Genomic DNA, 24,047 nt, shown 5'->3' with positions numbered 1-24,047 from the left:
CTAAATCAAAGCTTCTCACATCATGTGAGCAGTGTCATATCTTTTTAAATATCTTAACCCTTATAGATGCAATTTTAGCTTAAGTAGAAACTCACCTCATAATCACATATTTGAGAAAAAAAGTTTTGGATATTAACAAAACTAGCAAGTTTATCTTAACCCTTATAGATGCAATTTTAGCTTAAGTAGAAACTCACCTCATAATCACATATTTGAGAAAAAAAGTTTTGGATATTAACAAAACTAGCAAGTTTCTATGCTAAAGCATCAATAATATCTTTTTAACGTCCATAAATAGATGTTTATTCTGTATTTATGTGTAAGAATGCGGCTGAACCACAGCATGCAGACCAAATAATTCAATGGAATTCATTGTCTATGCTAAAGCATCAATAATATCTTTTTAACGTCCATAAATAGATGTTTATTCTGTATTTGTGTGTAAGAATGCGGCTGAACCACAGCATGCAGACCAAATAATTCAATGGAATTCATTGAGAAACTAATAATTCTATATTCTAATAACTGTTTTATGAAAAGCTTTTCATTTAACTGGCAGAACTGACTCATATATCCACACTTGGATAATGCAATGAAATTATATTTAACTCTAGAACTCTCCTTACATGCCAGGTTTCAAATCTGCTTCTGAGTAAATGTCCTTTTGGGGACTCATCATGACTATTCCTGTCTTCCCTCAAAACAAACCTATTATGAATGTTCATTTCCCTTCTTCTCTTGACTTCTGGCTGTCGGATTTACACTTCTTCCTACCCATGCTATCTTGGCCTATAGCAGCAATATCACAGCCAAGGACAAGGAGCACAAGCCTGACAGAAGTGGCCAGAGAGTACCTAAAAAATGTTTTCTTATGGGGTCCACTCAAGAAATGGCCAAAAATAATATTACAGGTGAGGTTTATATTGGCCTACTGGAAGAATTATCAGTAAATCATTGGTTGAAATCTGTGATTAATAATAGGCCACTTTATTGAACTACAGAAATTGCACACAGCCAAATCACAGACAGATATACCCTAGTTCCAGCCCAAGGATTTGAGATGAGAGGAATGAGGTGGAGTTGCTCCTTGGCAAAGCATAAAGGTTATGCAACAAGCAGGTTGTCATACATGAAGATATTGTTGTAGCAGTTACTGCAGCTTCTGTGCTCCAGGAGGGTCTAGTTAGAAATCCTACTGAAAATAAATTAATTTTTTAATCCAGATCCTTCCAGAAGAAGCACCTTTTATTGACAGACAAGTCGCTCCTAAATGGAGAGTGCCAAATGCTTCAAGCATTTGACTAGACTGGAAAGATATGTATCAGAAGGGACTAAATAGCTCTTCTGTGCATAAATGAAAGAAATGGGGCATTACATCTGTTCATCTGTTGCCTTTCATGGAGCTAACATCTTTATTAAAATTATCCTTCAGTCTTTAGAAAACTACAAGCTTAAATGGTCTATGATCATCTGAGGACTTTGAGGACTCTGATATTTAAAAACATAAAATTAGGGCCTTCCCGGTGGCGCACTATCCAAAGTACTTTAAGCAAAGCAATGGAATAATTAGATATGCAATTTTTTTCTAGTTTTTCACTCTCTAACCTTTTTATTTATTATATATTATAATATGTAATTATTATATAAGAATTCATAATAATGTTATATAATAGTTTTGAATGTTTTTAATATTTGAATTTTCATTTTTTAATTTAGTACATTCATATATCAAAAATTGAAACAACCAAAAGGTAAGCAATGAATTATCTCATACTAATCCCTACCCCAAAACATTTATTTCAAGTGCCCCTAGTAAACAGATGGTCACTTTTGTTAGTTGCTTAAAAATACAAGTAAATATAAATATATCTCTTCATTTCCTCTTTCCTTACATAAAACATAACATACTCTATTCCTGGTTCTGCACCTTACTTTTTTTACTTAAAAATATACCTTAGAGATTTTTCTATATCAACACATAGAGAAAGCTTCCTCAGTCTTTTATAACTGCCTAGCATTTATAAATGAACACTCTGATGACAATGTAAAAGAAAAATTGGAGAAAGAAAGATACAGGGATCTAGGCAAGGAATGATAAGAACCCCGAAAAAATGACAGATTTGAGAGACTGGAGTAACACTGAGGAGACAGAAGCAACAAAATTTGGGGATGAATTGGGGAGGAAGTGAGGTCAAGAAAAGAATCAAAGATGACTTTGGGCTTCTGGCTGAGATAATGGGTGACAGAGCATTGGACAAAGCATTTACTGAGAGAAGGAACTCACAGGAGGAGCAGGTGGATAGGGGGAACTGGAGGGAGATGGTGACTTGAGCTTTCAACATGTGAAGTTTCTGGGCCATTTGTGTGTCCAGGTGGAAATGTCTAGTAGCAGGTATGAAACTCAGGCAAGAGGTGAGAGATGAAGATCTGGAATCATAATACAGGTAATGATTAAAGCCTTGAATATGGGTAAAATCATCTAATGAGAATATAGGACAAGAAAATAAAAGCTGGTGAAGGTACAAGCCCCCACACGTAAAAGGCAGTTGGAGGAAGAGGAATAAATACTACTTGTCATTAGAGATTATAATAGCTTTTGCCAAGCCCTGTCCTGCAGATGTGCTCCACACACAGGAGCATGCACGCACACACTGGTCCACAGTCAAAAGTCTTGGAAATTCCCAATATATATTACCGTGTTAAAGGCTAGTAATATCTTTGCAACTCATTTATGGAAAATGTGATATCCAAGTGTTTAGATAAGGACTGGAAAGTACTGCCTCTAGCTCTGGAGAAGATGGCCCAGCCCTGGGCTCTGTGCTTTGGAGGACCAGGCCTTGGAATTTCTCCAACTGCTCCCTTTCCCAAAGAATGAACAGCTCATTAACTAGGAGGACATATCCACTAGGAGCCTGGCTCACCCCTGCCTTCATATATAGACCATGCTCTGGGCACCTGGGATCCCAGAATTGTTTGCTTTTGTAGCCCTAAATCTGCACCCCAGGCCTGTGTGTCCTCTCACCTGGTCTTCCCTGAAGGCAGAGTGTGCCCACGCTCTGGTGTCCACACTGACTATGGGAAATGTGGAAGAAGCTAGAAAGGGGGAGCTGGGGTATCCACATACGTATGCTTGAGAATCTTCATGGCGTATGTGGGAGCTGGGAGTGGGAGGAGAAAACTGACAGACCAAGGGCCAGAGGCTGGGCCAGCTCTCCTCATCCCACCACACCATGCAAAGAGTCTGAGAATTCTAAATTCAAACTGGCCTTCCAGGCCATGTGACTGTAGATTTGTCAAGTTGAAAGACAGCATGTATTTAATTTAGAAATGTGGTAGCTTGATTTATAACTTATCAATATCTAGACATATGGTGTATGGGTCTCCATTCGTACTCTTGAGGTGGCCCCACGAAGTCTATGGGTTGGCCTAGGAAAGAATAATTGGCAACCAATGAGGAAGGGTAGAGTAACACTTAAAGGAAAGAAACATTTTTAAACAAACGTGAGGAAAAGTCAATCATTCAGTTAACAGCACGTATTCTTGTTCCTAGAGCCTTGGATCCTGCATTTACTTCTTTAATCCCTATAACATTTGAGTTTACGAGAGTAACAGAGATTGAGGGAGATCAGTAATACATCAAGTTCACAGTTAGCAGTTGCTGAGATTATTTCTCAGGATTATCCAACCCCTAAACCAGTGTTATTTTTACCATATCCTGCTGCCTCAAACTTGAGAGTGCCGAAGCCTTTTTCTCTTTCAAATGAAAAGAAGCATTCCTCTAAAACAGACGTATAATCTTAAACTCATATGGTAGATTTGAAATTCATTATGCAGTCTTGAAAAGTAATCAGCTGTGTTGCCCTGTGCATCTTCTACTGAGGTACACCTAGTTTAGAAATAGGTGACTGAGCTCTAGGTCACTTCTTAGATTCAGTTCTCTCTGAATCTGGAAAATACATGTGTTAGTGGAGCATGAAAATCACTGTTTGGCATTGACATTATGGATTAGCAGTTAGTAACTATTCTAATCATTTAATTTAGTACATATTTTTAAAAAGAGAAAACTATATATATATGTAAAATATATATCTATATATCTATATATAGATATATAGCATTAATATATGACTCAAGAAAACCTAAAACTTCACAATATAAAAATTGGTGCCATCTTGAGCTGGTGTTGATTAGCCATGAAATGTTAATGATAAATTTTTAAATAAGTTGTATAAATAAGAAACGATCCATTAAAACAGATTTATCATTTTTGAGGAGTTTATAAATCATATTTTGGAAGACAAAATACCCACACTTGAGTTCATACCTGAGTAACTCCCTGACCTGGCTGGATTGGAGAATAAGAGGTCAATGTCTAGCTGATTTCACCTGACATCATTTTTTCGTGTGTAAAAAATGTTTGAAAATGGAAAAGTTAAAAGTATAAAATTAGAAAAAAAAATATGTTAATACAAACATTTAGGGGCAAGTTAGCATGGTACCAAAACAGAATTTTCTAGAACTTTAATATTAAACACAGACATTAGCTTGTCCTAGCTACAATGCCATCTGAGGACTCCTTTCACTGTCTCTGTAGCATCAGAAAAATAAACACTACCACATCTAGATGTCTTTCATGTGCAATGGGCAGATAGGCCTCAGTAACCATCACAGATTATTCAGGGCCACTGAAGCAGAAGTCCAATGTATCCTTGATTTGCCTGGGGCCTAAGATCCCCTGGGAAAAATCCAGAACTCTGACCATCATTGGGTTCAAGTCTAGACTGATGTGAGTTAAACAAAGCTCCTCCCCCTCCAGGAAGGGAAAAATGGGACCCTAGAAGGAAACAGAGAGGATCAGGTCACTCCCACACCTAATGCCAGAGGCTCCCCGGACTGTGTGTGGCCACCACTGCCCCAGTGCCCCTTGTCCCTGGAGTCCCTGAGTGCTCTGCTGGATGTCAAGAGGATTATGCCACTGGGACCCAAACCTCTCTGCTGTGGGAGCCCTTCATGAAAGACCCAGTCACAGACAGTGTGAGAGCCACTGGTCGAGAGGAGAATGGCTGCAGTGACACCATGGTCACAAGCAGCAGAGTGACCACAGGAAGGATGTGGAGTGATAGCCACAGCCTCCAGCACTGCAGTTCCCAACATTTGTCCCCTTCTGGGACTCTGAGGAAAGTGGACTTGACTAACACCAATGAGGTGGCCTGGGGGACACACGACTCACTAATGAGCACTCCTAAGGCTTCTTAGAGGTATTTAGGGAGGAACCTGTGCAAAAGTCAGGACCTATCTATTGCTGGAAGTCAGGCTCAGAACATCAAGATGTGGGCATTTACTACAAATGAAATCATATGTGCACCTGATGGAGCCAGAAACACACATAATATTACATAATATACAGTAGCTCCCCCTTATCTGCAGGAGCTATGTTCCAGGACCCCAGTGGATGCCTGAAACCATAGATAGTACCAAACTCTACATTCTATACTATATTTTTATCCTATGTTTTTTCCTATACCTACATACATAAGGTAAAGCTTAGTTTATAAATTTGGCAAGAGATTAAAAACAATAACCAATAATAAAGTAGAACAATTATAACAATTTACTGTAATAAAAGTTATGAGAATGTGGTCTCTCTGTTTTTCCTTCAAAATGCTGTGATATTTTCAGACTGTAGTTGACAACAGGTAACTGAAACCATGTGGCAAAAAACCATGCATAAGGGGGACTACTGTACTTGCATACATATTACATAATGCACCAACATGCATATTGCATATACATAATGTTAGGGTGCATTCTCGCCATCTGATCTCTTAGTACTCAAATGGAAGTTATAATTGCTCTTGAAGTGTGTCCTTCATTTAATTTTAATGCCACTTCAAGGCAAATGCATACTATATTTGTATCCATAAGACAGTCATTCAACATATTTACTAAGTGACTTCTATGTGTCAGGCTCTATCCAAAGCCCTGGGTGAGTAAGTCAGATATGATCTCTACCTTTGTGTACCTTATAATCACGATCAACTCCAAATGTAGTTATCCTGCAGAATGTTTCTATCATGCAAAATGTTTCTTCAAAAGCCAAAGTTTAAAGCATGCTGGTTTCTGCTTATTTATTTTATAAATGGAAGAGGAAATACTTTTATATTTCAGTGCAGCAAAACATACCATACTAAACAGTAAGAACAGGGCCAGCTTCTGGGCACGTGATCTGTGCAGTAACCCATAGTCCCAGGCTTGACTTGATGCTCTATTTTCACCATCGTAAAATGTGTAATAATTTTTAAACAAGGAGATCCCACATTTTCATGTTGCATTGGGCTCTGCTAATTTCGTAGCAAGTTTTGGGACTGAACGGTTTTGCTGCTTTGTGTATAGATAGCATGTTGTCCACATGAATAGGTAAACGGTTCATGGGTGGTGTTGCCAGATTTTGCAATAAACATGCAGGACACTTGGCTTCAGTATAACTACCAAATATTGCACGGGGATACTTACAAGTACAAGGGGTCAAGTACACTTATATGTCCCAAATATTACACAGGACATACTTACACTAAAAACTTATCTGTAGTTTATCTGAAATCCAAATCTAACTGGGTGTTCTGTATTTCATCTGGTAAGCCTTCTCGTGGGGTAAAGGTAAAGAAGCATGTGGTCACAGAGTAATTATTAATCCACACTCTTTAACTCTCCAAAATGTCTTAGTTTGTAACATAAACCTCATGGTCTCCAGGCAAAGAACCTGAAAAGAATCTGGATGTGTATGGACAGCTCTGTGGCCCAAAGCACTTGGAGAACTCTTGCTGAAGGCTGAGGTTCCTGCCCTCAGAGAGAGGGCAGCAGTGAAAGGCTCTGAGGGTGCAGGAGAGTGGCTGGGTGGTTAAATACAGTCAGTATCAAGGGGTCTTGTTAAAAGGACTTCTAGGCTTAGTAATTTTGAAAATTCTTTTCAATGTGAGATTAGACAAAATAAAAATTACCTCATATGTTACACTCAACTGCTCGCAGATAAACCTTGAAGAAGCTTTCTTTGAATGGAGAAATTCAAGAAATGGAGAAGATTGTGAAAGTTACTGAAGCATCTCAAATCAGCTGAGACATATAGAGTTCACCAAAATCTTTGCTGTGGAATTTTTAACTTCACTTATTTGGATTAACTCATATGATTGTTTTAATTTCCTATACAGATTTCCTTTAGATAGTGGAATTGTTTTAATAAGAACTAATGGTGTTTGCTAAAAAATATGAACTCATAGACCACTGCCTCAATTCTAAATCCTTTATGTTCTAACTTCTGTCCCTACTACTTTCCTGAAGTTGGTCTCCTAAAATCCCTAAATTTCTTTTAATTTCCAAATTCAGCTATATGTTTTCAGTCTTGGCATTCTCTGTCTTCCTTTGGCTTCTATGAAACTTGCTCATTTTGATCTCCCATTTTTCTAACTTTTAGTTCCTCTCCCCTTGTCTAGAACCACATGGCCCTCCTTATCCTGAAACTCAGGCAATACACGGGTTCTGTCTTGGCCCTTTCGTGCATTTGTTTATTTTCACTTTTTCTGCCTTCTCCCTTTGAAATTTCATCCCTTCTCATAGCTTCAACGAACACCTGCCCACTGGTGTGCTGGAGCTGACCTGTACCAGCTCCCTAGAGCTGATTGCTAGCATCTCTTTGCAATTCCACATTCAGTGGCATCTTGTGGGAGCAGAATATCAGCAAACAGGACAAATCCGGCACCCAAGTCCCCCACCCCAATATGTGACTGTTCTACATTAGCAGGATGGCACTGCCTATATTCAGTATTCAAGGGCTTTGACAACCTGGTTCCAACCTATCCTGCAGCCTGATCTTCCAACTTCTCCCTTTATGTATCTTCTCCTGTAATCAAATGAAACTACGCTGTGTTATCCCCATGGCAATAAGCTATCCTACCACTCTCTCTTTGCTTGTGTCGTATTCTTCACTCTTCTCCATGGTGTCTTCATTCCGGCCCCAGCCTTGCCTTCTGCCCTTTTGGTCAATTTTGGGGTCTCTTGTCTGGCATTTTTCATATCACTGTTATTTGTATACCATTATTTGAATTTGTCTTTTCTCCTTCACTAAGTCAAAAGTACAACAAAACATGGCCAAAATAATTTTTTTATCTATTGGGGTTTTTTAATGTAATTTTTATCTCATACTATATCTAGTCCACTAACAAATAGTCCATGCATCAAACACAGGTTGTTCAAATGACTGGATTTACCTATTATTTTTTTAATTCAGGCCTTACAGAGTGTCTTTACAGGATAAGAAAATGATTTGTTTGGAAAAATTGACTTTAAATCATTTTGATTGCATGAGTCCTTGAAAGAGATGCCAACATCTCTTTAAAAAAAACTATGCCTTGATTTTTTTGAGAACCAAGGATTTTTGAAAATGTGAATGGTAATAGGAGAATTATTTCAAACTAGAAATATAGGAAGTCATTACCTACTCACAGTAGATCATAGCTAACACATTGAAATTGCTTCAACAAATATTGAGTCCTTCCTATATGGAAGACACAATATTATGTGCTACACCTCATAAAATACTTTGAATTACCAGAAAATAGAATCCCTTCCTCAATTTTTGTGTGCTAATGGCATTGAAAACAAAGAGGGTGATTCATGTAGAGTAATCCATATTAAAATTTAAAATGCATTAAAATTAAATAAAGGGCATACTTCGAGAGCACATATAATTTACATTTGGGTAATGAGCAAAGAGATATTTCCTTTTCAGAATTTTCCCTTGGTGTGCTATGAGCAATGTCAACTATTGATGCCTTCAGCTTATAAATGGAGTGCAATCATAGAAACAGAATTTAGAAATCCATTTGCCTGGCCCCTTTCTCTCCAAAAAAAAAGTCTCTATTGTATGCCTCTTTATTTCCTGATAGCTTCTCACATTTAATTTTACTGCTAGTGGTGGGGGTGGCGGTGGGGAGGGAATGTTTGAGCTAGAAAAATGTAGAGTGAAGCAATGTAATTCTTGAGTTGTTACACTCTCATATCACACACATAAGAGGATTTCATTAAGATATGAAACATTCCACAAATTAGTGAGACCCAACTAAATTCCACAAAAGTGGTGTGTAATAGTAAACACTGGAAACCTAGGATTTCTTACAAGATAACATGTTCACACTGTGCAGACAGCAGCTATAAATCTGGGCTCTGTATTTTAGCAGTCCTCTTGGACCAGACTTTTAAACTACAGCTCAGATTCAGATGGCAGGATGCAGGAGACATGGCCTTCAAGGGAAATTTACAATTTCTCGGCAGGGCTGGAGTCTGCTCAGTAATCACTCTAGCTCTGGGGAAATCCTGGATCTTGACAATTCTCCAGGAAAGAAAGGTGGGTGGAGCAACACTGCCCTTCAACCCCCAGAACTACCTAGTAACTTGGAATCATTGGAGTGGGCCCAACTTTCTTGAGGAACAAAAATCAGCCCTAGCTGGAGTTAGTTCTCCCAATATCCAGTAAGACAGCACTTCCCAAATCTCAGCCATGCCAGGCCTGCCCCCTTTTCCATTGGCCTGACAGCAGTTTCAAAAACCTGCCAAGTGAGGGCAAGAGTGCTACTGTCAGAGCCACCCCATACAGCACCTTTGTGCAAATAGGAAAAAGGCACCCCTCGGGGCAGATGTCACCTCACCTCAGGGTATGTGTCCCAGTGAGCACAATGCAAACTGGATTTGAATATAACCCAACTACCTTCTCTGCCAGGTGCCCTTATGCAGGGCACAGCCTACATATACAATAGCTCTGATTTACACTGTTAATTTGCTGTTCTCACTTCAAATAGTATGGACAAAACAGCAAACACAGGGTGTTTCAAGCTTAATAATATTTGCAGTTTTCAGCAGAACCTTGATAAAATTCCATTAAGTGAGGTCTGCTGATAATAAGCCCCCTGATTACACTCCTGGCCTCCCAGTTTACCATATCTTGTCTGCTTCCGACACGTCATTACCAAGGTTATAAACAGATGTGTCCAAGATAAAGCCTGATTTTAAGATGACTCTTGCGGTGGTTTAGCTGTAAGACACGTCAGAAAATTTCTCCAGTGTATCAAATTATTTTAAGCCTGTCTTGGGTGACTTCATGTTACAATCCCTACCTGTGGCAATCATCAGGCCATTAAATAACCTTGCAAAAGAATTGAGTAAACATAATTCTAGGGAATTTCTCCTGAGTTCCATGGGGGTTACCAAAAATGAAAAGAGAAAAGAAAAAAAGAAAAAGGTTAACTTAGTACCTTGCTGAAAATATGTTCCTTTTCAGCTCAGTCAACAACATCACCCACTTCTCACTCAAGTCTCTGTGAGAGAAGCATCCTTTGCAGGGGCAGCCTTGAAAGCACAGGGCCCAAAGATGACCTTCCAGGGTCATCTCCCTGGAAGCAGAGAACCTCCTCATAGGAGAAAAAAGAAGACAGCCAGAGTATCAGTAGAGAGGGTCAAACTAGCAGAGAAGTAGAAATAGAGGAGGAAGATCCGTCATCTTTAGCTGCAGCCTAACCCTGTGCCTGGAACAGAATGGGCACTCCATGAGTGCTTGCTAAATGATTATTTAGGGGGTCTGATGCACAAGGACCTTGTGACATATACCATAATACAAGGACTCAGTTTTTTTCAGATGTGAAAAATAACTCCAGGTTTTAGCTCAGTTTTGGTCCATGCCTTTAGAAACCAAGATGCTGGCACATTCTTACAAATTCCCAATCTTACAAATTCCCAATCTTACAAATTCCCAAATAGGTTATATCTTACTGTGTTTTAGACACAATGAAAATGCCTAATGCCTTTAGAAACCAAGATGCTGGCACATTCTTACAAATTCCCAATCTTACAAATTCCCAAATAGGTTATATCTTACTGTGTTTTAGACACAATGAAAATGCCTGTGATCACATGTGCATTGCTGCATAAGCATATCCTGACAGGTTTTTAAAAAAAATAATAGCTATTTAATTTACAAAGAATGTTGCTATTATTAAGAACATGTCGGTTCCAATGGATTACAGCAGATCATCACATTTTATAAACTGCCAACATGTAGTGACACTTTCCTCTTTAGGATGAGTTTCATCAAATTGAAGTGCTGGTTTCTGGTTTATAATTCAATCCATTTCACTGACTCACAGAGGGTGGAGTAAAAATGACAAAGTCCTTTGGTCCTTCAGTCAGAGTTTTTCATATTACTGGATGATTATGCATTTACCTTCTTACCACATGAGGTGCTATGTAAAACCCTGCTCAATAATTACCACTCTGCAACTGACTTTTATGTGTTCTAGAACTACCCTCACATAAACATGTTGGATCAGAGGAAACAAATAAAATATAAGACTGTCATTAAACTGAGAAGCTTTGGAGGAACAGGGAGGAAGAAAATATCATGGTCGTGCCAGCTAGAACATTGCCCAAAAGAAGACTCCAATAGCCAGCAACTCTTCACCCCCAGGTACATTACGTACTAACTACAATTACTGCCTGTTGTAAACGGATGCAAAACACTGGCCAGACACAGCCCAACAAAGCTTACATTGTACACACAAGTATATAGGAATAGAAATGTAGAAAACCAAATGCTATCACTGTTGAAAGAAGATAGGAGCCCTTTTGTGCTGGCAACTTTCTGAACTGGGTAATTAGGTTTAGACTTGATTCTTTCTCTCTCTTCCACACCCCTACATTTTGTGGAGTTGGTGTTCTCTGATACTTTTGACCAAACGTGTTCATACAGCTGTTGAAGTATGGTAGTGAATTAATGTCCTTCTATGATAGCTGAAGGAATCCAGAGAGCCCTGGGGCTGTGACAGCTGAGAAACTATCAGGAGGTACAATTTTTTATCTAAATTATAAACTCTCTCTAGTGCTTTTTATATTCAATACATGTTCCTTTCTAGTTAAGCCAATTTAAAATTAAGAACAATTTAATTTTGGAAAGATTGATTTTTTTCCTTTTTAATTTATTTTTGTCTTAATTGACTCATGATAATTGTATATATTTATGGAGCACAGTAAAATATTTGGGTGCATTTATATTGTGTGCTGAAAGATTGATTTCTTTTTCTTTCCTTCATTTTCTTTTTTCTTTTCTTTTTTTCTTTTTTATTCTTATGAATGTTCATGAGATACAAATTACCAGAAATTGCTTTTATACCCTGTGTCCCTACCCATTTGTCCCCCAACCACCCTCCCCCTCTTCTTCTCCCCCCCACTCCGCTTTGCAGCCCTAGGAATGTTCCCTCCCTCTGTAAGACCACTGCACTACTGTGGTATTTCTTTCCTTCCTTCCTTTCTCTCTTAGCTCCCACATGTGAGAGAACACATGCGGTATTTATCCCTCTGTGCTTTGCTTATTTCACTCAACGTAAGTTTCTCAAGGTTCATCCATGTTGTTGCAAATGGGAGTATTTCATTCTTTTTTATGGCAGCATAGTATTCCATGGTGTGTGTGTGTGTATGTGTGTATATATATATATATATATACCACACTTCCCTATCCAATCATCTGTGAAAGGTTGATTTTTAATAGATTGTTGATTTAATGTTTGGACAAATGCACAAACCAAGGATAGCCAATTTTTGAGAATCTGTGTCAATAAAAAGGAGTGGTAGCATAATGACTGAAAATGAAGGCAGTAAAAGAATCACATATATTTCTCCTTGAAAAGTGGGTGTAATTGTAGATATGCCTGAATTCTGGGGATTTGAAGTATTTCAAGGTAATGAAGCCTCAATTCTGAAGAAGCTGGAGAATTAGCCATCTTCTCCAGTCCATTAACTGCACAACTCTTCCCTGCCCCTCACTTGTTGCAAGAAACTGACAATGTTGCCACTCGACACTGCACATGCCTTAGCTTGAGCAAAACCAAATGAGAAAGTGGTCTTGGGTAATTGCAGACAAATAAAATTTTATTGTCTTCTCATATATATAGGAAAAGAACTACACGTATATATAACAAGAGCATTCTCTTTTCCAGAAGCAAAAGCTCCCTCTTACCTGTTCCTTTCTACCCTGGGCATGGGCGAGCAGGAAGAATGTAGTTTCTACTATGACATCCTCCTACCTCGGGCATTCTAACTTAAGCTCCTTTCTTGGCCTTCACTTTGGTAAGCAATAAAACATTAAGAATGGCAATTCTTCCATATTTATGTTTCATTTTTATGTGCCTTAATCCTAAAGAAGCCTCCTCCAGAATTTAGAACCCAACAGCTTTGCAAAGATACTATGTACCAATCTTCATTTGGTTCATTAGTGCAAAGCAGCATTTCTGAAGCTTTTTCACTCAGAATACTAGTTCTAAGAGATGTTGATAGATCCACTGTAAAATTAAGTTTCAAATCAAGTAAATTTGGAAGCATTTCTTTCTGGATAATTTTCTTGGAATTTCTTGATGAAAATTCATTTCATAGGGTTGTGAAAGTACTCTTGTAAAGAAACTTTTGTGTTGAATCCATGGTTTTTCAATCTTCTTTAACAATAATTTTTGGGGGGGAAACATTTATAAGCATTTTGTAGAACTCATACCAACCAAACATATTTTTGGAATATGCTGCTTAAAGAACAATAAGAGTGGGGAAACTATTATCTGTATGTAATAGAAAAAAATCTAAGCAAAAAGCACAGGATTTTAATAATACTTCAGTACTTTGTATTTATAAAGCTTTACAAGCCCCTGGAAAAGTGAATCCCTGATAGAACAATATTATCATTATAGTTTTAAATGAAAATGGATGATACAAATATATCTTCATATACTTCATTTTTATCGGATGCCCAATTACTCTCTTGGAGTGATGACATTATTTTAATAGTTTTTCCTTTTTAAAAACATCTTTGTATTTAAAAAATTGTACAAATTGAACTTTAAAAATTAAGGAAGTTCAATGCTGAGTGTAATTTATGAGGCTGTGAACTACATACTAGGCCAAATTTTTTCCACCTTTCTTCCAAGTTCTCATGATTGTAATAACACTGTCCATGAGCCTATTTTCCTCAAACTTTTTGGAGTTTGGAATTTTCACAGAATCTCCACCATAGCAACATGCTTGCTTAATTGGGGATATACATGCTTGAATAAATAGTTTGCAGGCCTTAACAGGAGGAACTGAGGGTCTATACACCTGCAGCACAACACCCCAGTTGCCGCCTCACAATGCTACATGCATATTTACCTTGATCCCTGTAAAAAACACTTTTGCTTTCCTAGGACGAGCACTTCTAACCCATGTGCATCGTTCCTGGTGTATTACACATGAAGGATAGATCCTTGATTCCCTCGCCCTGGCCTGGATTCCTCTTTGATCTCCTTTAACCCTCTAAACCCCACCCCTAGCTCCAGCCTCCGCCCTCAGCACAGCTCACACAAGCCCTCTTTATAGATCACTCTGGGCAACTCATTCACCTCTAGGTCAGAGCTCGCCTCCCATTCAACTTCTTGCACCTACAGTGTGGGAAGTAAAAGCCTTCCCGAAATCAGGTCATCTAGAATCACAAGTACTTCAGTAAGTTAATAATATTTACAGGGGTGAATCTTTTTCAAGGAGCATCAATTTTAAAAAGGTGATAGAAAAAGCTAGCAAGAAAAAAAATAAGGGGGCTAGAGCTTAAGGTGCAAAAATACCTATTCTTGTCTGCCAACTTGTTTAATCTTCCTGAGAATCACCAACATATTATTTTAATTTGTCTTTCCTTAGCAACCACCTCTTATTTGGCGTCTGCCCACCATGACACATTTTGCCTGAAGATTTTTGTAAAAATACTTAATGGAGGAAGACTCAAGTCAATTGACCCTTTCTTTTTTTCACTGTATTACTCCCATTAGGGCTCCTCCTCGGCCAACAGGTTCACTTTCTCTAGATCAGTGGTTTTCAAAGGGGGTCTGGGGAACCCTGGGACAGGGGAGCTGAGATCCTTTCAGGGAGTGCTTGAAGTCAATACTATTTTCATAATAGTATTAAGAAGTTCATTATTAATTGCTTTTTTCCACTCACATTCTCTGAGTGTGCATGTTTGAAAACCCACAACAGGTTTCTATCAATAGAGATCTATGAGATACTAAGAAACAGTTGTCCAGATCCAATTAATGCAAGTTGCCAGGCAATGTGCTACATAATTTCATATATACTAATATTTTATCATTACCACAACCTGTGAGACAGATACTGTGTAAGTTTTGCTAATGAGCAAACTGAGGTTCAGAGAGGTTAACTAATACATCTGTGGCCTGCACAGCCCCACACCCCCCATAGCCACAATTGGAACTTAAGTTCCACCAAACAGCTTTACCTCTACAACTTTACACTAACATATGCCTGAATAATTACATTATTTTCCTTTTAAGAAAGGGCGAGAGGCTATATAAAACACTCTTCACTTATTCTTTCCGTCTAAATTGTGTGATAATGAATTTTTAGTCTTTACAGGTCTTGATTTGATATAATGCTCTCTGACTGTTGGTGAATACAATAATCGTCTACTAATTTGTATATGAACCACTAATTAGAATACTGTCCTTTTTTTTTTTGATCAGATGGATTTTTTTCACGAAGTCAGAATTTCCAGGAATGAATGCTCGCAAAATATAAGGTCTACTCTGTCATGCGGCTTTCTCGGCATGGTGTACAAAAGTGGAGGGTGTCTCTGAATAAGTTTGTTTTATGTGGTCTTTGACATTTTAAGAAAGAATGACAGGGCTGTCATTTTCTATTACACTTGTAAATGCTACCAGAGGACACTGGACAATGGGGCACCCCCCCCAAAAAAATAAAGCTTCATAAACACTGTCTGAGCATCTCAAGATCAGAGTTCAGTGATATTTTTGATGGGCTTGTGTTTTACATATCAGAGTGTTTCTGCCCTATGGAGCATTCATCTGGACCTGCCAATTGACCTATGTGCATCAGATGTTTCTAAGACACCATCTCCCACCCCAAAATAAGAAGGAAACAAAAGAATTGGCTTTAAAAAGCAGCGATTGATTCCATGGCACCAACCAATTGGTAAAATCCATTTTACTGCTCAATTGCCTGGCTGTCATGGACTTCATAGCTGCATATATTAGTTTGCTAATTAGCCTTTTAATTAGCTTTGTCTTCTTGGCTTATTGTTCCCTTAGGATGATGGTTTTGGTGGCACTTGTTCTTTGACCATTCCTTCTGTTGACAATAAAATCTGCTGTCTAGGTACTTTTAGGCAGGTAATACAGAAGTCTTCTGATTCTGTCATGATTTCCCTTAGTAATAGATATGTTCAATAGGCTTTCTATCATGTTTGAAATGGCTAATTTGAAAATCACTTTTTCTAAAACTGTACATTACCGAGTTCAACTGACTCTGACTCCATTTGAATAACTCACTGTATGGCCTTCATAAGAAAGTTCACTGGGGCCCATTGTTTGGGATATTATTGACTTAACATTCATTAAGAGACTCATAAAAACTTACTTCCTGCATGTTCAGGGCATAGTGTTTAAGCTGTAAATATGGCAATATGGGTGTAAATATTGGCTTAAAACTCTTCTTTGAGTCATTTATTTCCTTTATCTTATTGACTCTAAATCGCCATTCTCTTCTGTTTAGCCTGGCCCTTTCCCAGTCTGCAAATGTGCTTTCTGAATCCCCAGTGGCAGTTTTGTTGGGATTGTTCCCAAAAGAGTCAGGGGGCACCAAACTGGGATAATTTTTGTTCTCACTCTGTTCCAGACACTCTGTAGCTGCTGAACACGAAGGCAGCACTCCACTGGGATGACCTTTGATTCTTGGCAGAGAATAGCCATTTCACCGAGGGAATTCATTCCAGCTGATGGGCCTCTAGTGTTTGTTGAGATCTCTGTGGAAACAAACATTCAGAGGGTCTTTGTAGAAAAGTCCAGAAATAATTAAGTCAGGAGATCCCTATCCCTGAAAAATGTCAGGTTACACTTAAGGATTCTCTAATTGATGCTCTTGTATAAATTATTGCTGTTTTCCAGCACTTTCCCTTTTCCCTTTAACTGAGAAAAGTACAAAAGAAAAGTCCACCAAATCAAGACACAAATTCATTTTTACAGCTGAATAAGCTTTATCTTCGGTTGTTTTAAAAATGAAATAAATGGAAAGATATTTGTTGGAGAATAATAAACACACCCAGGTACTTGCTGCTATTCTAAGGCTGGGCTAAGACTGAAGCGGCTTGGTAAGACCACCTGTGTTTCTTGGGTCGAGCCCAGCAGAGCTTCAGAATTTGTATAGTTGGTTTCAGTCCAGCGACCTGGCTACATTCTTGGATCTCTTACTCAACATGAGGCATCAAGATCACTGGAAATTTTAACAAAAACATCAACAACTGGAAGAGCCAGTTAGCCTATGGTTTGACCCCCAGCCTGCACACCCTTACATCAATCTACTTCTAATCTTCTGGGAAATAAGTTCAGCCTTCAAGTCAGGAGAAGGGGCAACCTGAGTGCATAGCAGCTCGGTCCCCCTTAGGAGATGAAGAATCTACACTCACCCCAAAGCACACATTTAGATACTTGCTTTTTAATCTGCTTTCCACTTGGCCGAATGGATGCCTCTATGATAACTCTAAAATCATCAAAGAAAAAGCAGCACACTCTGTGGCATTCCAGTATGGTATCCAATAAAAGAAACATAATTCAAAATCCTTTCAGGAGCAACTAATAAATTGCTACTCAGAAGCAGCTCCTCAAGGAAGATTGTTCTTTAGCCCAATAATCTGAAACACATCCAGAAAACAGTAGCTGAAGAGGAAGGAAAAAGATAACAAATCTTATTTTCCACTTGTCCTTTTGGTATACTTCAAAATAATTTGGATGCTTTCTGAAGTAGCTATTTTGGTTGGTTTTATCCAAGTTTCTAAAGGTCTATTAAGTTTAGCTGCCTTTATCTAAAGAAGATGACAAAATGGCCATATCAACTTTAATATTAGGGACAGTGAGTTACAGACATAGTCAGTAATTTGGATGCTTTCTGAAGTAGCTATTTTGGTTGGTTTTATCCAAGTTTCTAAAGGTCTACTAAGTTTAGCTGCCTTTATCTAAAGAAGATGACAAAATGGCCATATCAACTTTAATATTAGGGACAGTGAGTTACAGACATAGTCAGTATCACTACTGAGCCCAGCACCCTCAGTCTTAGTCCCCAGTCCTCTAGTGCCCATCTGTGTGACCTTGGACAGGTAATTTAAACTCTCAGAGTTCTCAGATGAAAACAAAAAGGTAGGTTAAGATTCTGGTTTCCCACAGTGCATTTCACAGATATACTGGGTTAGCAGGTATCATGTGAAGAGAGAGTTCCTTTTACATATGTTTTAGAAATGCTGTATGAAACAAAGTTATATGCAGTTTTATGACCTGATTGCTCACATCTTTTAATATACAAATTGCCATCATACGTTGCGGGGGGGGGGGGGTTATAATATCAAGCAATATCTAAATTTATTTGACCATGGGACACTTATTCACAAAACATCATGGGAATAGTGTAATCTAAGGTCGCTTCCAGCTCTAAAATTCCATTTTTTGATTTGAAGGAGATAATTGCAAATTGGCACGTATACAAAGGTCATCATCACAGCAATTATTAATCATCATCGAATGATATACTTCACAGGTGCATATGTGGGAACATGGAACAGAGGAGGCATATATACATAAAATCCTACCTCGGGGTGAGGATTTTCCTGTTCCCCACCTATTCTCCTAACCCTTGAGGGACTGATCTCCATGCACACGTGGCCTTGGTTGGAGAGATAAGTCCCCAGACTCCTCATGATGTAAACGGGTCTTACTCATGCCTGGTATTACTCACTGCACCCTGTCATTCTCTTGCCTGCCTTGGGGGGCAATATAAGGTTTAAATAATCAACAAGTTCTGTTTTTCTACTCAGTATTTATTCACCATACATATATCATTTTTTTTCCCAGAAAGTAAAATGAATTTCATTTTTAAAATATTTTAAAGCAATATATGTCTATATAAAGCAATAGCCCTGGTTAGGGCTTTCTACTTTAACTAGAATATTTTCCACAGTCTTACATTTATGTATGACTGACCCATGCCCGATATTGAATTCAGTAAGTTTCTTTCTCTTTATTGTGATTCAAACTGAGGCATCACAGGGTAGAAAAGCAAAAATGATGGTAAATGTGAAGTAATTGAATAATCTTTCTAGTGGCAATTCTGTTAGTGTGTTTTCTTACCTCAATTGTCTGCTTTTCTTAAATTGTACAAGATATAAAAATGATCTGTGACTACTTTATATATGTGGTAAGGAGTATGAAGTTAATTAAATTTTAAATAGATTAATATTTTAATTATAAATAAAAATATTATCAACAATTATTCATCTACTTTACTTTATTGATTAAATCCACATGTGGTGGTGCCGTAACTTATTTCACACATGGTGGCTGTGAAAATACATGCACCTTTCAAATCTCCTACTGTTCAGAGCGTTATTGACTGATGGCTTCGACTGCTGCTCTCTGTACCCACCACCGAATTTGAGCAAAGACCACTCTTCTCATGGGCAATCCTGAGAGACAAAAGACTTCTTTGATAGACTTTGGCTTGAGGACTCTCTGTCAACCTTGCCAAAACTGTGTTAAAACTGCCCTGTTACCTAAGACTCTTCCCCACCATCTTCCTGCCCTCTCTCTTTCACAGGTGAGACCTGCACTGTGGTCTGACAACTCTCCCTCCCCGCTTTCCCTCACTGGCATATTTACCCTAATAAGTCTCTTGCATCTCTAATCTTATCTTGGTTTTTGTTTTTCAAAAGATGTAGGCTAACATGAATCAATTCCCTACTGTTGGACATTTAGGCTATTTCAGGTTTTTGTTTGTTTATTTTTAATAAATTGCATCACATTGAAATTTCTTGTAAGATCTGCTACATAGCCATTATTAATTAAGTCCTTAGTATGTAACCTTAGAAGTGTAATTGCTGGCTGTATGCTCAGCATATTTTTTAGGGCTGTTGATACACATTAGAAAACTGCTTTCCAAAAGTTATTTCAATTTACATAACCAGAGAAAATTACCTTTTTTTTGAGTTGTTTATACTTTTTTTAGTTTACACTTTGTTTAGTTGTTTATACTTTTTTTCACAGTGGCTTTAAAGGGAGTTTTACATAGTAAAGGTAACAAACTTAGTGAAATAATGTTAAATATTAGCAATTATTGACATAAATCGAGTTGTTTATACTTTTTTTAGTTTACACTTTGTTTAGTTGTTTATACTTTTTTTCACAGTGACTTTAAAGGGAGTTTTACATAGTAAAGGTAACAAACTTAGTGAAATAATGTTAAATATTAGCAATTATTGACATAAATCATCAATCCCAAGTCAGATAACCTTATTAAGAGAAATTTCTAGTACTGTCATAAAGCTTAAACCTCCCCCACATTCACAGATACACACACAAACTCAGTATCTAGAAAATATTGTACATAATATTATTAAATTGAACAAAGCAAAATAGAAAAAAATTGTCTTCTGGAAGAATTCCTATGTAGCTAATATTATTACAGAGCAGCTCAGCTTTAGATTGCTGGTAAATCATCTTGGTGAACAGCTAACAGAATCTGGCTAGAGATAGCAGAGGAATTTTGTGTGGGCATGTGCATTAGTTTACTTTCCAAAATAATCCCATCTGGATGCATGAGAAATGTTCTATCTGTTTCAGCTCATTAGGAGACGAGATTCAAGCAAATATGCTCATTGATTTAACATGCTGGATCCTCGAGAAATGAGTCATCAGTGTCAATTTGATCCACCAGGTTTGGAGATGGAAGATGACCCACAAGCATTTCCTGAGTTGCCCATTAATTTATAGCTCAGAAAACCAGAATATTTTATTGGCTGTCTCTAAATCAGGCACCCAAAACAATTAGAAGCTTGGGGAGTGGAAGGGAATGAACGGTTTAAAGCTCAGCTCTAGTTTATTTTAATTGATTCTTCAACCTTTTGGGTCAAGGAGACAGCTTCACTAATTTTAAGTAAAATGGCCATGTGAAAAGATATCTTCTAAAACTCTTTTCCATACTCTGAGCCTTAACTCAAAAATAGGCTTCAAAATTGTACAAAAAAAAAATTGTACTTTAAGTGAATATATTGGAATTGCATCAATTTCCCATACAAACAATGTTTATTTCCTGTTCATTTCTACTGACAACTACTGACGGACTATTGTATTCCCAAGTTAATAACAAAAATCCTACTAAGCCCATAATGGACTGTACAGGAGTTGTGAGGAGCTGCAAATAAGACATGGCTCCACCCTTAGGGTCTCCCTTGCTAGTGGAAAACAGAAATGAAAATGCCTGAAAACCATTTAGGTCCATTTAAAAGCTCCAAAGTATCAGCTTACTTCTAAGGGGCACTAATAGAGGGAGCTTAACATTTGCATTACTGACTTGAGCAAAACAAAGGAAATGAAACCATGAGCCTATTAGAAGGACCAATGAAGACTTTCATTGAATGCAGACTTTCAGAATGTTATTTATTAATTTTCCCAGAAAATGCATGCTATTTTAACTTTCAGTGTATCTCTTGAAGTTATAATCTATGCAGATTAGTGAGTTCATATCAACAAATTCCTCCATTTTGACTCTGACTTCCAGAGCACTAACAATAGAGAGGTGTGTGGTGTGTGCGTGCGTGTGTGTGTGTGTGTGTGTAAATTCCTCCATTTTGACTCTGACTTCCAGAGCACTAACAATAGAGAGGTGTGTGGTGTGTGTGTGCGTGTGTGTGTGTGTGTGTGTGTGTGGTCATTTTAATTGTGTGGTGTATTACCACTGTTAGGATTCTTTTCAGTACTGGTAAAATAACAATAACAACTATATGAAATAAACCTGTAAGCAAAACCATTCAAAATAGTCCAAAGAATGCACAAGCATATATTTTTATGTAATCAACCAAACCACTGATATTGAGATTTTTCAGGACCAAGTGATTTAAAATAATGTTTTCACCATTAAAATGATGATGGCAGAAATGTATGTTTTTATCAAAGCCCAAAGAAGTTGGTAAACTCAGGACAATTGCAGGGCCCCAGCTGCCTGTTTGTCCCTCAGACTTGAAATGGATGAGTTATCGTTTAGTTTCTGTCCTAAACTGTCAAATTGATAGTCTCAGTATGCAAAGTTAAAGATCTTCATATACATTCCAAAAATGGGTACATTCGAGGTAAAGGAAAAGTTCCTGTTTGTGGTGACAGATAATGGCCACTGAAAAATGTTCAGGTCCTAATCCCAGTAACCTGTGAATACTTTATATTACATGGCAAAGGGAATCAAAATCAGAGGTGGAGTGACAATGACTTTAAAATAAGATTATCCTGGGTTATCTGGGTGGGCCCAATGTAATCACAAGGGTCTTTGAATGGGGAAAAGGGAAGCAAGGGAGTAGGATCCAGGAATATGGCACTGTGGGAGACCCAACCAGCAATTGCTGTCTTTGAAGATGGAAGAGGCCCATGAGCCAAAGAGTGCAGGCAGCTTCTAGAAGCTGGGAAAGGCATGAAAATGTATTCTCCCCTAGGGTCTTCAGAAAGGAATGCAGGGTGCCCACACCTTGACTTTAGCCAGGTGAGAGCCATTTCAAACTTCCACCTCCAGAACTGTAAGATAATAAATTAGTGTTGTTTTAAGCCACTGTTTGTGGAAATTTGTTATAGCAGCATAGGAAGATGCTACACTGCATAATTAGTTCAGTCATTTGAGATTTTCCAAAGGTGAAGTGTGTGTGATACTATGTGTATATACGAATATATATACATATATATGTACATACACACACATACATATATTTCATGTATATATGCGTGTGCAAGTGTATTTGCAGTGCTATTAAATCTGATTTTTAACCATGATGGCAGGCTAAACTCTCTAAATTCAGGTAAAGTTTTTACAGATTTTTCTTTTTAGGTGAGCGTAACCCAGAAGTAGTAATGTAAAATTGCTTGGAAAATCTCACATCTTAAAAAGTAACTCACGACTATTATCTTGGAAGGAAGCTATGTAAGTAGACACTCACCTCTGAAAATAAAGGCTGCTGGGTGGCAGTTCCTTCAGAACTGCCGTGGTTCTTAACTGGAATTAAGCTGCCTGTGTTGCTCTTGTTTCTGTTACTTAGCAGCTCTATGAACTTGGGTGCCTTATTTAAACCTTCTTGGCCTTTGCTCATCTGTAAAATACTGATAACCATAGTACCTAGCTTATAGGATGCGTATGAGAATTAAATGAGTTAATTCATTCACAGCATAGAACAATGCCTAGTACGTAGTAAGCCCTCAATAAATGGTAACTATTGTTATTTCAGTTTGGTCTGTTCAACTCTCCATTTACCTGTTTTGAAATAACATCTTCCTTGTTTTATAGGAATATGTCTATGTTTTCGATAAATAAATAGGCTCAACATGTAGATAATAAGGCAATGTCTTTATCACATACAATTTTATTTCCTTAAAGAATCGAACAATGTGCCTTGCAAATATTGTTGCTCAACTAATAGCTTCCAACACATTTCATCTAAAAACACTAAAATTCTTAGTAAAAATGTGACTTATGACATTACTACTGGGTAGGAATGTGTCTAGGTTTTCCAAAATAATAAAAGAAAAAGAAAAGCAGAGTTAGAATCTTCACTCCAAGCCCCAGTGAATTGAACAAATTTATAAAAGAAAATTGAGCTATTTTTCCTAGTTCTTACTTAATAATTTCCTAATCATACTTATAGAAGTGATTTTTGTTTTTATTTTTCATTTCTTCTACCATGATATTATTGACTTAAACTCTGCTAGAATACCTTTCATGGTGTGGGGTCTCACTGAAATGACAAAGTCACCTCTTGTGCCCCTGGATTTTGAACCCTTTGAGAAATGAACAAAGAAGTCAGGTAGGGATGAAAACATCAGCTGTCTTCTTTGCAGAGCAGGGTTGAACAATATGGTTTGGGCCTGCAGTCAAAATTAAGCTTCTTCAAT

At 37.8% G+C, this 24,047-nt stretch overlaps 1 pseudogene; it reads right to left on the bottom strand.

The window, feature by feature from the left end:
* LOC103603870 overlaps positions 1-23,269 on the bottom strand; it is a 52,438-nt pseudogene extending 29,169 nt beyond the window's left edge.
* Positions 23,270-24,047: the final 778 nt, after the last annotated feature.

Source organism: Galeopterus variegatus, unplaced genomic scaffold, assembly GCF_000696425.1.
Source record: "Galeopterus variegatus unplaced genomic scaffold, G_variegatus-3.0.2 Scaffold4837, whole genome shotgun sequence".
Classification (NCBI taxonomy): domain Eukaryota; kingdom Metazoa; phylum Chordata; class Mammalia; order Dermoptera; family Cynocephalidae; genus Galeopterus; species Galeopterus variegatus.
The sequence above is the reverse complement of the archived record's forward strand: the minus strand, read 5'-3'. Positions and strand labels throughout refer to the sequence as shown.